We start from the raw sequence: 15,808 nt of genomic DNA, 5'->3' as shown, positions 1-15,808 counted from the left end.
AAATAACAGAAAAGGTGGGGCACAAAAGGATGATGATAATTTGCAGTTTTCAATATTCCAAGTTAATCCCTTCATGCGCTGATCTCTTTACCTACTTCTGTGCAGCAGCTAGTTGGTATTATTTTTTATACAGTAGAATCGCATGCTAGCATCTAGAACGTAACTAGAATACCTGTTGTCCCCCAGTCTAAATACATTTACATCCACGAGCCAGGTACATTCAGCAAGAATGAAGTAAATAAACTGTTAATTAATTAGTCACTAGGGGATAATTTACTGTGGGCTTTTATTAAAAAGCATGCTTAAGGAGGAAGGAAAATTGGTAATATATAGAAATACCAGACAAGCACATTATTGCTGACTTCCATGTACTTCTTACATCTAAATAGTTGCTAACTGCCAGGTGATTAAACCTGGAGGTTTGAGTTCTGTATTGATGCTGTCGTCAACACTATGAGCTTAATCCTTGTTCTGGGTCTGGCTGTTTTCTGTGCTCCTGAGTTAGTATAAAGCACCCAGAAAGCTGCCTTGAAGGTGCAGCTGAGGATTATCCGTGACACAAGAAGTGCCAGGGGGCATACAGCTGGTGTAGGCCTGCTGGATTGCTGCAGTCAGCATAAATAAGAGAAGCTTTGGGCTTGAAGGTCCTGAAACATAGGCACTCAACTCCCACGGGTAACAATCAACTTGAAAAATGAGCACAGTTGTTGTCATCCCTGCTGCCAATCTCAGGTAAAATATCATAAATGGATGGAACTGAAATATTCATAGTGTTAATGCCCACTGTAGGATGTTTGCAGTGTTGCTCTTTATATTATTTAAAAGAATAGCTAAACGCCTTATTTAGCAATTTTTTATGTTGTCACAGGGAATCTCGGACTTTATATTGCACATGGTTTTCCTTCACAGTAAGAGACTTTTTGCTAACATACAAAGTTGACCATACTTGATGGTTTTCCTAAGGTCGTCTCAGCAAGATTAGTAGTGTATGATGGTCTCCTCTTTTATTTGTTTCCAATGTAAGATCTGGGTGCTGGTTCTTCAGCTTTGCCACCTAGATAGTGCTGACTACCTATAACTAGCTGAAAATGTTTAGAAGCTGCAGAGAGTGCCATGTAAAGCTGAAAAGCTGCTAAAAGTCTGCTTCATTTAAGCAATGAGAGTGTAGGGAAATATCCACTCCAAATGTCTGAATTAGGATGGAGCCCTGACATACACTTTTGACAAGGTTTGGATACAGACCATGAGGCATTAAGCATTTATGCTGCAATACAGGATTACTCTAGTTAAAGCTGGAAACTTCTATCTAGATTTCTCTCCTGAAGTTCTTTCTCTGACAGGGAAAACGAAAAAAATATCCATAAACGCCAGCATTTAATGTGTGCTATTATTAAAAGTGATCTATTCGTTAATGCCTCATCGTATTCTGAATATTTACTTACTTAAAAATTTTCTCTCATTGGATCAACTTAGCTGGACACATTGAATTAAGTTTTGGGGTATCTTCAGGGGAACAAACAGTTGTACAACTTTCTTTCAGGTACAGTGCAAAAACTCCTCTAGAGGAGGTTACCTGTATTGTGGACAACATTAATTTTGAAGCATAATATTTCTGGTTACTTTGTATAAGATAACTGAAAAAAAGGAGGCGGATAAGGACAGGAAACTGAAAGCTTTATAAACACCTCAACAGTACTACATTTTTTCAAAGAAACCCATTACAAGTACAGGTGCTAGCCTTATGACTGTGAATTACTGTGTAGCTGTCAATGCCAAAATAGGCCAAAGGTAAAATGTGATTTAAGTATTTTTTATATTAGTGCTAAGATAGTGAGAATCTTCTGAAAAACACTGCCCGAGAGAAAATCACATACTCCACCACTGTGGTTAGTCAATCTGGAGCCAGCTCATAGAGGGGGTGGCTGGCAGGGTACTCTCTATGGGGGGGCTGGGGACACAGGAACTTGCTCTTTCCTTGATCTGAAGTAGTCTGCATTTAGTATTTATGGCTGGCTACAAAAGTACCTGTTTGAGAGAAGTTTTGGAGGAAGCAAAGGAGCTTTTTGTTGGTCGTTGTCTGATTTCCTGTTTAAAATCATTATTTTTCATGCTGGGCTCATAGTATTACTGTTGTGTTAGAGCACAATAATGGGGACTTGTTGCTTTAGTTTATGCTTTTACTTAAGTGTAAAATAAATACAGAAATAGATTGTGGCATAGCACAATAGTGTTCTGAACCACTGGCTGGGACTCCCACAGCATGACTAGGACCCAAATAAATATTAAATAAAAATGTTCACCGGTGTCCAATCCGGCACTTACTTCAGTCAACAATACAATTTTTGTGCCCTGGGCTCAGCAAATACACACCGTGGTATATGCAAAAACACTGTGAGTGGCATCCACATGCACCGTTTGTGTTCTGTTTGTTTTATACCCTATAGTTATTAGTGGATCCTATAAAGACAGGGCAGGCCCATTATTTATAATGTCTTCAAGAATTAATATATATTTTATAATAACTTGTTTACATTTCTAAATGTATCAGCTAACTATCTTAATACACATTGCTTTTATAAATTTCTAGATATTTCTAATGAAGCTTATACTTAGGAATCTTACACAAACTCTTGCTAATAAACAGAAAGTCATTATTAACCATGACTTCTATAAGGGGAGATAACAAAACCAGCATCCTAAGTGCCTTTAGGGCCAGCTTATCATCTGTAAACACAAGAAGCTATGTTTAGGTAAAATGCATGGTCAGCTATTAAGTTTAACATGTCTTTAACAGTAGTACAATGACATATTACATTTATTGCCAAACAATTCTTTTCATATCACGGGGTGATGAGAAAATAATGATAATTAAATATTAGGTGACTGGAACAGTGATTGCAGTTAATCCATAATTCTTTTGTCAACTATTTTGGAGCTTTCACAATTAATCTAAAATACAGTTTACGATAGCTGGAATTTTAGCAAATAAATAGAGAACCAAAGCAAATTACCAATGTCTTTCAATTAAATCCCTTAATTGTGTACACTGAAAATAAGTAATAATAATTTGGTCTGTATAACAGTTATCATGAAACAACAAGCATTTTATGTGAAGGATTTAAATACTGTGGGTGGCCAGCAATCTATGGAAGGCAATGGCAAAACCCCTATTCACTTCAGTGGGGCCAGGATTTCACCCTCTGGTTCTAGCCCAGCACTACTTACTAAGGCAGCTTTCCACTGACCCTGCTAAGCTTGAGTAAAGTCTGTGGGACTTTTGCTGATTAAGGACTGAAAGTTTTGGGCCATGACAGAAAGTCAAAATACAACATTAGATTTCATTACATTTTTAAATTAAAGCAACTTACATTTGGAGTCAGATCTTGCCAGACGACAAAATTGTTAAACTTTGGGACTACACAAGGCCACTCAGGCTGCTGGTTCTTGGATTACTGCTGCACAATACACTGTGAAAGACTTATTACTGATACTCAGATTCAGCCTTTCACACTCCCAGTGCAGGCTCTGACTGGGACACAGTGTTGCGACAAGTGAGCTCAACCAAGTGGGAGGAAGAAGAAACTTAGACCATTCGGCAGTGACGCCTATAGCTGCTGTTGAAGTAAGTTGATGGGCTCTGTTAGGAGTCCATTTCGCTCTCATCAGCTGGAAAATCATCATGACATGGAGTTTGAAGCCAAAAGGACAACGAGAGAGCCTGTATTCATCACTAACATGCACATGAGATATTTGCCTCCACTTATATGCTTTTTAAAGCTTTATATTAGCTTTTCTTCATCTTTTGCTGCAGTTCACGTTTATATCTGTCAGGACAATAAGGACTGGATTAAGTACATTAATTGGCTATGCTATGCATGGTCCTTGCCTTCCCTGACAGCAATTACCATTGTTCTGTGCATCATGTGGCCATACAAATTTCATTAAATTAAGAACTGACTGATTCAAGACCTAATATCCCTATACAATTTTTAACTAGACCAAAATATCTTTTCCCATATGCAGTCTATACAAAAACTGTGTAACAAGTCAAAGAAGTGACACCTGGAGAGTATGTCACTAGGAACCTTGTACACCTCCACATTGCCCACACTGCAGAACATAGTGCAAGCTTCAAACAGTGGATTTGCGCCTGGCTGCAAGATGCAGTGAGCAATTAGCCAATAGAAGAAACCAACCTTTTCAGACCTGAAGATTAGTCTTTTTTTTGCTTTATTTAGCAGGAAGCTAAGCAGTAACGTGGCACTTACCAGGAAGTGCCAGGCTGAAGAAAATGGTGGCTCAGTTTTTGTTTGTAACATACCTGGTTATCTTGGCAAAGGGAAGGTACTTCCTCCAGCTGTCTGAGGATACCATCTTTTATATTCTTAATATTTCAGCTTAATGTCTCTTTTTTAAAGCCCTTGCCTGACCATCAGATCCATTGCTGATAATATTCAAGCTGTATATCCTGGAATTGTGCCTGCAGAGAGGGTAGGGGCAGCTCTAAGATGCATCTCCCTGGTTAACATAATGAATGAATCTGTCAGTCAGGAGGGAAAGAGCCCACCCCTCGCAAGAAATATAGACAGGCTTCTTGACCACGCTTGGGGAGTCCCTCTGACATCATTGATGGTTGCCCAATTGCCATAGATGGTAGTTGGACTTGAAGGAATGACAGATGGCCTGATGGGAGCAGCATGCGTAGAATGCCTCATGTGACACTTCACAGGTGTGGCTGAGGGGGAAACAGTTTTATCGGTTGCTATGGAAGCATGATTAGCTAGTAGGTCTTCAGAGGCTGTCAGAGGGCTGCTGAGGAGAAACGAAGGCTATTTTTTAAATAGATGTCATGAAATCAATCCTTGAAGAACTTCTGGAGTCAAAGGCTAAAAAGGTTTGCTTGAATATCTTATGTTACTCGATATACAAATAAATCTAGCTGTAAGACGTAAAATGGGTGTCATTTTTCAGCTGTAGTTGATCACAAGAAAATTTCGTCTCATTTAGAATTGTTTATGTACATAGTAACGGAGCAACAGTATCTTAGTAAATGCAACAATTTGTCTCCGCATAAACCAAGTAAATGAAATTAACAAAACAGTATTGCGAAGCACCGTGACTCCAGAAGAAACTTTTCCCTTATTCTGTCCGTTTGCTAAACGAAAACCCAATGTTCTTCTTTTAAAACGTGTCTGCCTCTAGGTCTTTGGCACAGGGTTACTGAAGGGAGGGCCGGCAATCTATTTAATGACTGCATTGACGTCAATAGCATAACTGAAATACTTACTAAGATGCATGATTCCAACTTTCAGGGGGTGTGTGTTTCCAGCCAGTATGAATATATGAAATGGATTTCTTCTGGGAACGAACTGCTCTGTTAAGAGCAGCAGACAAAAGCTAGGGTGTTACCAGAGGCTTTTGAAGGTTACTCAGTCAGTCTCTTTCTTCATGCAGAACAACTTTTAAAGTTTACTGGGGACACAGTGAACAAATATTTAATTCCTGTCAACAGCAGAACTAGTTTACTCTTTCAGCATTTTAGACTTTACCCAATCATAAGAATTTCTCATACAAAGTAGGCTGCTTGCTTGCCAAAGAGCCAAAGTTTTTTATTAAACCATTAAGCTGTTTTATGTAATCTTTTAAAAATATAATCATATATAAAAACAAATGATGTATTATTTTCACAGAATTCTTTAGGTTGGAAATGACTCTTAAATAGACACAGAACCTATTACATTTGTAGCTGAACTGATTTTATTATACATAATTAGTTACTTAGGAACCAAATGCTTGGATACAGTGGACAGAACACCCTTACTAGAATTGCCAGGTACCGTGTTTGCTTGACTTGCATAAGATCTTTCAAAATCAAAGAACTAAATCTTTAGTCCTTACCCTGGCAAAACTCACCCATATCAACTCACTTAAATGCATGTGTAGGGCGCATCTACATATGTACTTTAATGTGCATTTGTCTTCTTTAATGTGCACTAAAGCATCACAAAAACCTGTGTTCTTTGGCTAATGTGCATTAAGATAGGCTGATGTGTATTTTTCTAGCACCTCACAATGGAGGTACTAGATTTAATGCACATTACCTAGTGAACATTAATAAACGTGTAGACGTGTCCATAGAATTTCACACCAAATGTTTTATTGTCCACATACAAAGCCAGACTCTGCTTCTAGAGTAGCATAAGTCTGGAATCACAGAACTGGCTTCAAATGAAACTACTTTAGATTTACAGTGCTTTGTATTCAAGAGCTTGTTTTGATCCTCTGAAAAAACTTGAGCTTGATTCGTATAAAAAATTGGATTGTGTTCAGTACAAATGAAAGTATCATGCGGTCATTCATTTATCTTTCATCCAAATGTTTATGTATGAGTCTGGGTAGATTTTACACCCACATCAAAAATGAAAGCTTACAAGTTTTGTGTTCGTGTGAAGGCATGTGAAAAGTGCAGATAAACGTGCAGATGTACAGGAATGCTGAGACCAAGGAACAGGCAAGGAGAAATACCAATTTTTCACTCCCACTCCTAGAATGGCATTTTAACAAAGCTTTAATCCTGTGAGCCCTGAAAAGCCTATGTGATGCATCACAAAATGCTACCCCCCACCCTGCTAAAGCCTCATGCTGCAAACTGAAAGAGGCAGATATATTGCTAGGTGTATAATTAAATTGTTTGGAAATACAATAATTAATCAGTCCTAAAAACATTTAGGGAGCAGAAGGCTGCTTGCTGTTGGGAAAACCTCCCATAGCTTCAGGAGACACACAGCTTTGTTTGACCCTTACAATTATGTTGTGTTCCTGTGAGCCATAGGTAACATTTTTAACTGCAATATTCTATAAAAGAAATAATCATAGGGAAATTGTTCAGATTATTCAATGAGACCCTGATCTTTCAGCTCAAATATTACAACATCCTTTCTCTGCTGCCCATGCTTCAGAGCAGTTAGCTTTCTACTTATTATTTACAGCATTCCATAGGTCCATGCTCCCCCTTGCAAACATACATGCAAGCTTAACCTGATTCAGTGCAACACGAAGTATATGAAGATCAGGCAGTAATGGAGAAGAACTTGATACCAGCAAGCTAAACAATAGGCAGGGATTCTGAGAAAAGAATTGAAGGGAGGGGGAGCTTTTCTATTTTTAGGATGTGGCGTAGAAAAAAAGATTAAAGCAAAGTTTGGGATTAAGACCGAAAGGGAGGAGAAAGTATTGGGAGGAATATAGGAGGTGCCATAAAAGGAACAGAAAGATAGGTGAGAGAGAAGTTGTGCCAAGTTTTGAAAGGGAGAGTGAAGAACTCAGATTTAGTGTGGAAACCAGTGAAGGGAATTGAGCCAGCAGGAGTTATAGGGGTAAATATGATGTTGGATTTAAGTGGAAGGTACAGCAGATGTGATAACCAAAAATTGGAAGTGACAATAGTGGAGGCACGGGTTGACCAATCATGACCTAAGATTTTCTTAACTGTATCGAACAGGTAGGAAAAGAACCACAAAATTTAGTAATAGGAGCCTAGGAAAAAGGGGTCAGAATGGAAAAAGAAGAAGACACTGGTGAATTCTTTGCTTCCAAGGTAGCAAAAGAAAAGAAGAAACTCATCTCTTTTTGTCAAGGGAGATATCATTAGCAGCTTTGTGAGTTTAATCTCCCTAGATAACAGAAAGATAAAATTGGAGACCAGAGACTAGATGGACAAAGTAAAGCTATACTGAACTAAATGAGAAGTTGAGGGGAAAGGGCAACAGGATGAGCTAGTAGACCTTACCATGGCTCTGGCTTTTTCCCTCCCCTTTGGGAAGTAGAAAAAAGGAGACCTCAGGACATAACTAATACAACCTGTGTTTCCCTGACCATAGGAATTGTGATTACGCCTGATCTATGCTAAAGAGACACAAAGGGCGAAAGCTCTTTACCTTCCGTCTACTCACATATGCTAATTCTCAATGGGCAGTGATCAAAAAAGAAATCAATTGTCATTCTCTTTTTAAGGGAAAAGAACTCTTTTTCTTACATTTTATAGATGCAAAACCTTTTCTCTTTCCCTGTATTTGCTTCAGTATTAAGAAAGGTCCCCCCTGGCTCCCTAAAACTCACACCCCAGCTCACTCAATGAATGTGATGGGGTATCAAACCTCAAGTTCTATCCATTTGGACCACTTTTCTTCTCAATTACCTTGGTGCAATTGATAGGAAAATAAAGCAGAAAATCTGATCCTTTGAAGATATGCACCTCTCTTTATTCATTTCAAAGGGAAAAGATATAATATAACCTAGGCAAACTACACCAGAAAATGAGGTCGTTTTAACACTGGAAATCAAGAAAAAATTGTAGAAAGTATGTAGTACAGACTAAGTAGTGGTCACATTCACTAGTTTCTACATCAGTGCAGTATGCAGATGGGTTGTTCTTGGATTGATAGATATTACATAAAAGGTTTACTGTCTTTACATATTTTTATTCTATGGAGTAATTTTGAAAAATGAACCAATGAAAACTTCAGTTTTATTACATCTATGAATACTCTTGCATATATAACCTTTCAGGTTGTTTTATTTAATTTATTAAAATAATCTATTTGTTCCTGTCACCTCCATAAAGGGAGATCTTCCAGATTTACTTAAATTGATACCAAGAACAAAATATATAGGATGTTGGGATAAAGAACACATAGTCCTCTTCCTTTTATGACTTTTTTTTAAAAGTTTGAAATTTACAGTGACATCACCATCAAATGGCAGTATTTTGGCTTTTGAAAGTCTCATATGTTTTCAGGAAAATAAAGGACAAACATTTTAAAAAGCATAATTTATGCTGAAATGCCTCTGGTTCCATGTTTGGCCAAAATCATCACTGGGGAAACTCTTTGGAAACCACGAGGAATGAATGTGGCCCTTTGTTTTAAACAATTGCCAAATCCTATAATATTCTCATTTTGACTGACATATAGTTTCATAGTTTCTAGGGTTGGAAGGGACCTGAGCAGATCATCAAGTCCAACCCCCTGCCATGGCAGGAAAGAGTACTGGGGTCACACAACCCCAGCAAGGTATACATCTAACCTCCTCTTAAAGACCCCCAGGGTAGGAGCCTGCACCACTTCTCTTGGAAGTTGGCTCCAGATCCTAGCCACCCTGACCATGATGGCTGATATCTAGCCTAAATCTACCCTCTGCCAGCTTATGACCGTTATTCCTTGTCACTCCTGGTAGTGCTTGGGGGGACAGGGACTTCCCAGTGCCTACTGATCCCCTCTGACTAGTTTGTAACAGGCCACTAGATCCCCCCTCAGCCTTCTCTTGTGGAGGCTGAACAGGTTCAGGTCCCGTAGCCTCTCCTCGTAGGGCCTGCCCTGCTGCCCCCTGTTCATGCGAGTGGCCTCCTCTGGACCCTCTCCATGTTGTCCACATCCCTCTTGAAGTGCAGAGCCCAGAACTGGACGCAGTACTCCAGCTGCGGCCTGACCAGTGCCGCATAGCGGGGGAGGATCACCTCCTTGGACCTGCTTGAGATACATCTGTGGATGCATGACAAGGTGCAGTTGGCCTTCCTAACTGCATCCCCACACTGCCGGCCCATGTTCATCTTGGAGTCAATGATGACTCCAAGATCCTTTTCTGCTTCTGTGCTGACAAGAGGGGACTTCCCCAACCTGTAGGTATGGTGCCGGTTGTTCCTCCCCATGTGCATCACTTTGTATTGTCGGTGTTGAATCCCATCCTATTTTCATCTGCCCACCCCTGTAACCTGTCTAGGTCCTTACTTCCAGTGCAAATGCTGAAAGTAATTGGTCTTACCTTCTGAAGTATTTAGACTAGTTTGCTTTAAACCCCAAGTTCTGTACTGTTTGTAAACAGATATAAATCACACGGGTAGTAACAAATAAAAGGAGACATACATACGAAGTTCATACTGATGCAGTTAATCATGTTGAATCAATAAGTGCAGGTATGACAATGGCAGACTTAAAATAACAACTAACCTTGTTGATTTATATATCTTGGGAATAAGCCCTTTTGACTGAACACCACATTCTTTGATCTACAGGGATGCAACACAGGCGAACCACTGGGAAAACATGATATAGTTTCCTTCTCTGAAATATTCAGAAGTATTTGGTGTCCCTTTATACTTAAAAGCCATTGAAAGGCCCAAAGGAAGGTAATCCCGACGAGGATCAAAGGGAGCAGGAGAGCACACAAGCCTCCATGGCTCACCAAAAGCATCCGGGAATGTCTCCTTGCTAAAAAGGAGGCGTACACCCAATGGAAAGAAGGGGTCATCACCAGGGAGCACTATTCTGCAGTTGCTCGGGGATGTAGGGGGGTAGTTAGGAAGGCCAAGGCGGAGATGGAACTGGGACTAGCTTCTCAGATTAAGGACAATAAGAAGTCCTTTTTTAAATACATAGGAGGTAAAAAGAAGGTCCTGGGTAATGTGGGGCCCTTGCAGGATGCGTTGGGAAATTTGGTCGTCACACCAGACGACAAAGCTAACATGTTTAATGATTTCCTTGCCTCCATCTTCCTAAGTAGGGACCAGGACAGCCACCTCCCTGCTGGGTCCCCCTCGGGCCCCGGGGGAGGCACACCTAGGCCAAGGGTTAGCGAGGATTTAGTTAGGAAGCTTCTGGAGGGGCTGGACGTTTTCAAGTCAGCCGGTCCGGATGATCTCCAGCCTAGAGTTCTAAAGGAATTGGCCCAGATCATTGCAAGTCCCCTGGCACGGCTTTATGAGCACTCGTGGTGCTCTGGAGAGGTACCGGAGGACTGGAAGAGGGCCAACTCATGGTTCTCATCTTCAAAAAAGGGAGGAGGGATGACGCGGGAAACTATAGGCCAGTTAGCCTTACCTCGATCCTAGGCAAGCTGTTCGAGAAAATTATTCTGGCACACATCCAGGAGGGGCCAGCAGGGGACTGCATGCTTAGGGGCAACCAGCACGGGTTCATCAGTGGCAGGTCCTGTCAGACCAACCTGGTGGCCTTTTACGATCAGATCACCAGATCATTAGATGAAGGGGTAGCAGTGGACATAGTCTTCCTGGACTTCCGGAAGGCTTTTGACACTGTCGCTCACCCTGTTCTCATTAAGAAACTGGAGGGCTGTGGTGCAGACACCCACACAGTGAAATGGATCGCCAACTGGCTGGAGGGCCGCACCCAGAGGGTGGTAGTGGATGGGCCCTTCTCAACCTGGAAGGACGTGGGCAGTGGGGTCCCCCAGGGCTCGGTCCTCGGGCCCGCACTGTTCAACATCTTCAGCAGTGATTTGGACGAGGGGGTAAAAAGCACCCTGTTCAAATTTGCTGATGACACTAAGATGTGGGGGGACGTGGGCACATTGGAAGGATGCAACAGGCTACAATCAGACCTAGACAGGTTACAAGCGTGGGCGGATGAAAATAGGATCGGTTTCAACACAGACAAGTGCAAGGTGATGCACCTGGGGAGGAACAACCGGCACCATACCTACAGGTTGGGGAACTCCCCTCTTGTCAGCATGGAGGCGGAAAAGGATCTTGGAGTCATCACTGACTCCAAGATGAACATGGGCCGGCAGTGTGGGGAGGCAGTCAGGAAGGCCAACCGCACCTTGTCATGCATCCACAGATGCATTTCCAGCAGTTCAAAAGAGGTGATCCTCCCCCTCTATGCGGCTCTGGTCAGGCCACAGCTGGAGTACTGCATCCAGTTCTGGGCGCCGCACTTCAAGAGGGATGTTGACAGCATGGAGAGGGTCCAGAGGAGGCCACTCGCATGATCAGGGGGCAGCAGGGCAGGCCCTATGAGGAAAGGCTACGGGACCTGAACCTGTTCAGCCTCCACAAGAGAAGGCTGAGGGAGGATCTTGTGGCCTGTTATAAACTAGTCAGGGGGGATCAGCAGGCATTGGGGGAGTCACTGTTCCCCCGAGCACTGCCAGGAGTGACCAGAAATAACGGTCACAAGCTGGCAGAGGGTAGGTTTAGGTTAGATATCAGGAGGCGCTATTTCACAGTCAGGGCGGCTAGGGCCTGGAACCTACTTCCAAGGGATATGGTGCAGGCTCCTACCCTGGGGGTTTTTAAGAGGAGGTTAGATGAACACCTTGCTGGGGTTGTGTGACCCCAGTACTCTTTCCTGCCATGGCAGGGGGTCGGACTAGATGATCTGTTCAGGTCCCTTCTGACCCTAGAAACTATGAAACTATGAAAGATTGTTTCTAGTGTCTGGGGAGAGGATAATCTTCTCCCTTTAGTATCAGCCCAAACAGGGGGATGATATAGATGGGATTGGGATGATTTATGATCTGTACTTAATTTCAGGGAGGTTATATAGGGCAAAAAATGGCTGGCCCAATCTCCTCCGGCTCACCTGAGGAGATGTTCTAAGTTAGACTGAGTACAGACTGAGAGAACATAATGCAGAGAACAGAACTAGATTTAATAAGATGGCTGAGCCTGTGGCAATGGGGATCGGCATTATATTGGAATGTCATAGGATGGGAAAGAACTAAGCGGAGCCTGGACCTCACGGAAAGAATGCTTCTGACCTCAGCTTAGGATCAAAGAAACTGAAGTAAAGAGGCGACTGTAAAATGCTCAAAGAGATGCATGGAGGGAGGTTAGAGGGAGACTCTAAGGCTGCTTATACACATGCTCCGTGGTGGGGAGGGGTTAATTACAGTGACTCTTGGATAGCCACTCTAATTAAAATGCCGCAATGTCATCTGTATTAAGCCCCTGCGCATTTAAAAATGGACCCGGATGTTTATCTATACCTCCTCTAATGAGATGTAGATAAACCACCCTAAGGCAAAATGTGCAGGGGCTTAAAACACATGATGCTGCAGCAAGGCTGGAACATTCTAATTAGTATGCTGATGAGCACATGTTTAGGCAGCCTAAGACTTTATTTTGTTTGGGTGATTTTTTGGGTGATGGTTGGATAGTACTATGGAATGAACAACAAACGGGATATTACAAGTTAATCTGCCCTAGAGTTAGAAGCTACTCTGCCCTTCTTTATACACAAAAGCAAATTAAAGATTACAGAACATGTTTACATGCCTGGTCAGCCTGTTTGACAATTCATGACTATTTATGTCTCTGGAGACTTAAAGTTTAAATATATGAGTCTACTCTCATTGTCAGAGAATGACTCCTAACTCAAGGTACAAAGTCCATTTGAGTCTGAGTTCTTGGTATAAAGTTTAATGGTGTTTCCCTATTGAAGGGTGTTGACCTAAGTACTTACCTCATCTAGAGTCAGTCTTTACTTCGCAGAGAAGGATTCACTTCCCTCCCCCACCACAGGTATAGCTCTATGCCTTGTAAATTAAAATATGCTTTTTGACTTCTAAAGTTTTATCTGTCAGACTTTGACAGCCATCCTTCTGCGTAGCAGTGCTGCTGTCCTTTTTCATCATGTCACTACTGAATCCTTCTGATGCCATCAATGTAGACATTGTCAATATATAAACATCACAAGCAGGGGACCTGGTATTTTATATCAGTCAAAACACTCTGCCTGAGTCTGGAGACTAAACCTTGCAGGAGTTGAACATAATTACTGTACTTGAGTTAAGTCTTTGACAAAAGTCACCTGAAATTTAATTTCCTTAAGGCCCTATGCATCCTGCTGCATGGTAGATGGCACTTGTGGATTTCTTACCTGGGGTAGGTAATTACACTATTACCTCTTTGGATCTCAAAACATTTCTTACAGCTACCTACAAAACTTAGAAGTTATCTGAATTCTATGAGGATGTACTTTACATTTTCTTTGAGGACCTCAACCAAAACCAATTAAAGTTTGTTGGAAGATTCCCACTGACTGCAACAATCATTAGTCTGGACTCTGCTTTTTTGAATTTCACGAAATATCTAAAATGGGGAACCATATCCTTATAGCACTATAATAAATTCCACGTACTGGTAATACCTGCGCATTGTCACCTAAACCCAGCACTTTCTATCTTCAAATCACTGAGAAGATACTAAGACATGTTCATATGTCTTATATAGGTAACCTGAATTAAGACAGCTGTAATCACCAACTCCAGGCTTTCAAAGACCATGAGACAGACCCTCAAAAGTAATGAAAATGGCCTAAAAATAATAAATGTTAGTTTCTTTTTATTTGCCTTCAGTTTTTTTCAGGGTTAGCATCCTGTTTTCAAATTTTTCTTCACAGCCACAATAGGTAGAAATGTACATTTTTTTAAAAGGGAAGCTCAGATTCTAATATAATCATATGACCCCAGGAGCTGAGGCTTTCAGAAACACATACGTATCATGAGATTCCAATAATTTCTCCAGAAATATGTCTTACAGAATTTAATACAAGCAAAACATAGACAATATTCCAAATGTGATAGCCTTCTCTAAATATCCTTGTTATTGGATTGAGTAGGTGGTATAAAAAAGCAACAAAGGGTTTTCATTGTTTTCTAAATGCTAAAGAACTTCTCCCATCAGGGAAGTCAAAGCAGAAGTCCTACTACAACAAAATTTCTCAGGTAAAAAATAGTGGACTGAGTTGTGTTAACCCCCTCTGATGGCTGCTCACATGACAGAAAGTGAATGGGAAGGTGTTTAAGACAACATTATGCAGTATCCAGATCACATCAGAGACTTCCATGTGCCATTATCAGTTTTTTTGAGTAACATAATATGAACGTTTCCAGTATAATAAATACTGCTATATACAGAGTATGTACCACAGTGGGAAAAAAAGCAAATGCCAATGGTGGCCATTAATTCGCTCTTCAAAGCATCACATGTAATATGAAAATCAGCCACTCCTTGCCTCTACTATAACAAAATCTTATGAATGAATATTGTTCCAATCTACACCTGCTCATCTATAGGGAATGAAGCTTAGTATAGTGTAAGCAGAGCCACCCCTGCTCTTGAGGCAAATCATGCAGGTAGTTAGAGGTGGTGGAAAGCAACCAACCTGAGCAGAAACAAACAGTGCCTTCCCTGTGCCTCCCAGGCCCAGCAACTGATCCCTTCCTTTGGAGTGTTTTTTCGCTCACTGTTTTTACAAACCACAGGGGGCAGCAGCATGGCCAACCTTTTTGAGGCTTCTCTTTGCTTACCCTATTGTCACAGAGTATCTACCTACCTCTATGTCCCACCTACCTCCAAAACCAGCACAGACAAGGCAACAGCTAAGCCACTGGCTGGAAACGCCTTGCTCATTGTAGTCTGAGATTTGGAAAGACAGTGTGTGCTGAACCCTGACCAGCAGGCTCCATCTGGAGGCTCAGCTAAGTATTACTCTCCATAACGAAGTGAACCCACTTCCAGACACATCCTGACTTGGTCTCTGAAGGGAAAGAGAAATGTTCTGTGTACATATGGGGACAGTAACAAGCAAGTCTGAGAGTGATGCAGTGCAGGGCAGAGCACGGTATTATCTGAAGAAGCAAAAAAATAAAGCAGGAATTGACAGGGAAGACTAGAGAGAGCAAAGAAAGAGATGGCACCCTCTCTCCCTCCACACACACACAAACTGGACAGGGGAAAGCAATAGGACTGAAAACACCTCAGCAGAAAAAATACGCACTACTAAGTACAGACATTCAAAAAGCTTGAATCAATTCAATCTTTGCAGGTTAGTTTAACCTACATAAATTGCACCAAGAAGCAAGTGAACAGACATTCACTTTTGATTCTGGAAATGCAGGCACATGCCTGCAGCGGCTCAGCCCAGAAGCCAGGGGGTGCAAGAGCAGCACTCCCTTTCCTTCAGCAGTGGGCCAAAGGCTGGAGGAAAGATGAGCTGAGGAGAGGGTG

General features: G+C 41.5%; 1 protein-coding gene across 5 annotated transcripts in view; it reads right to left on the bottom strand.

Annotated features, from left to right (window-relative positions):
- PDE4B (phosphodiesterase 4B) overlaps positions 1-15,808 on the bottom strand; it is a 388,611-nt gene that overhangs the window by 49,035 nt on the left and 323,768 nt on the right. The window contains exons 1-2 of one of the 5 annotated variants that reach the window (XM_090047511.1): positions 4,322-4,560; positions 3,369-3,824 (exon numbers count right to left, since the gene is read on the bottom strand). The exons of 3 other annotated variants lie outside the window; for them this stretch is intronic. The gene's annotated coding sequence lies outside the window, so the exon portion shown is untranslated. Of the gene's footprint in view, positions 1-3,368; positions 3,825-4,321; positions 4,561-15,808 lie in introns of those variants that run through there. One more of the 5 variants, XM_090047512.1, reaches the window with a different exon arrangement.

Source organism: Crocodylus siamensis, chromosome 5 (assembly GCF_052110815.1).
Source record: "Crocodylus siamensis isolate JL-2025a chromosome 5, ASM5211081v1, whole genome shotgun sequence".
Taxonomy (NCBI): domain Eukaryota; kingdom Metazoa; phylum Chordata; order Crocodylia; family Crocodylidae; genus Crocodylus; species Crocodylus siamensis.
This window is presented reverse-complemented; position numbering and strand designations above follow the sequence as displayed.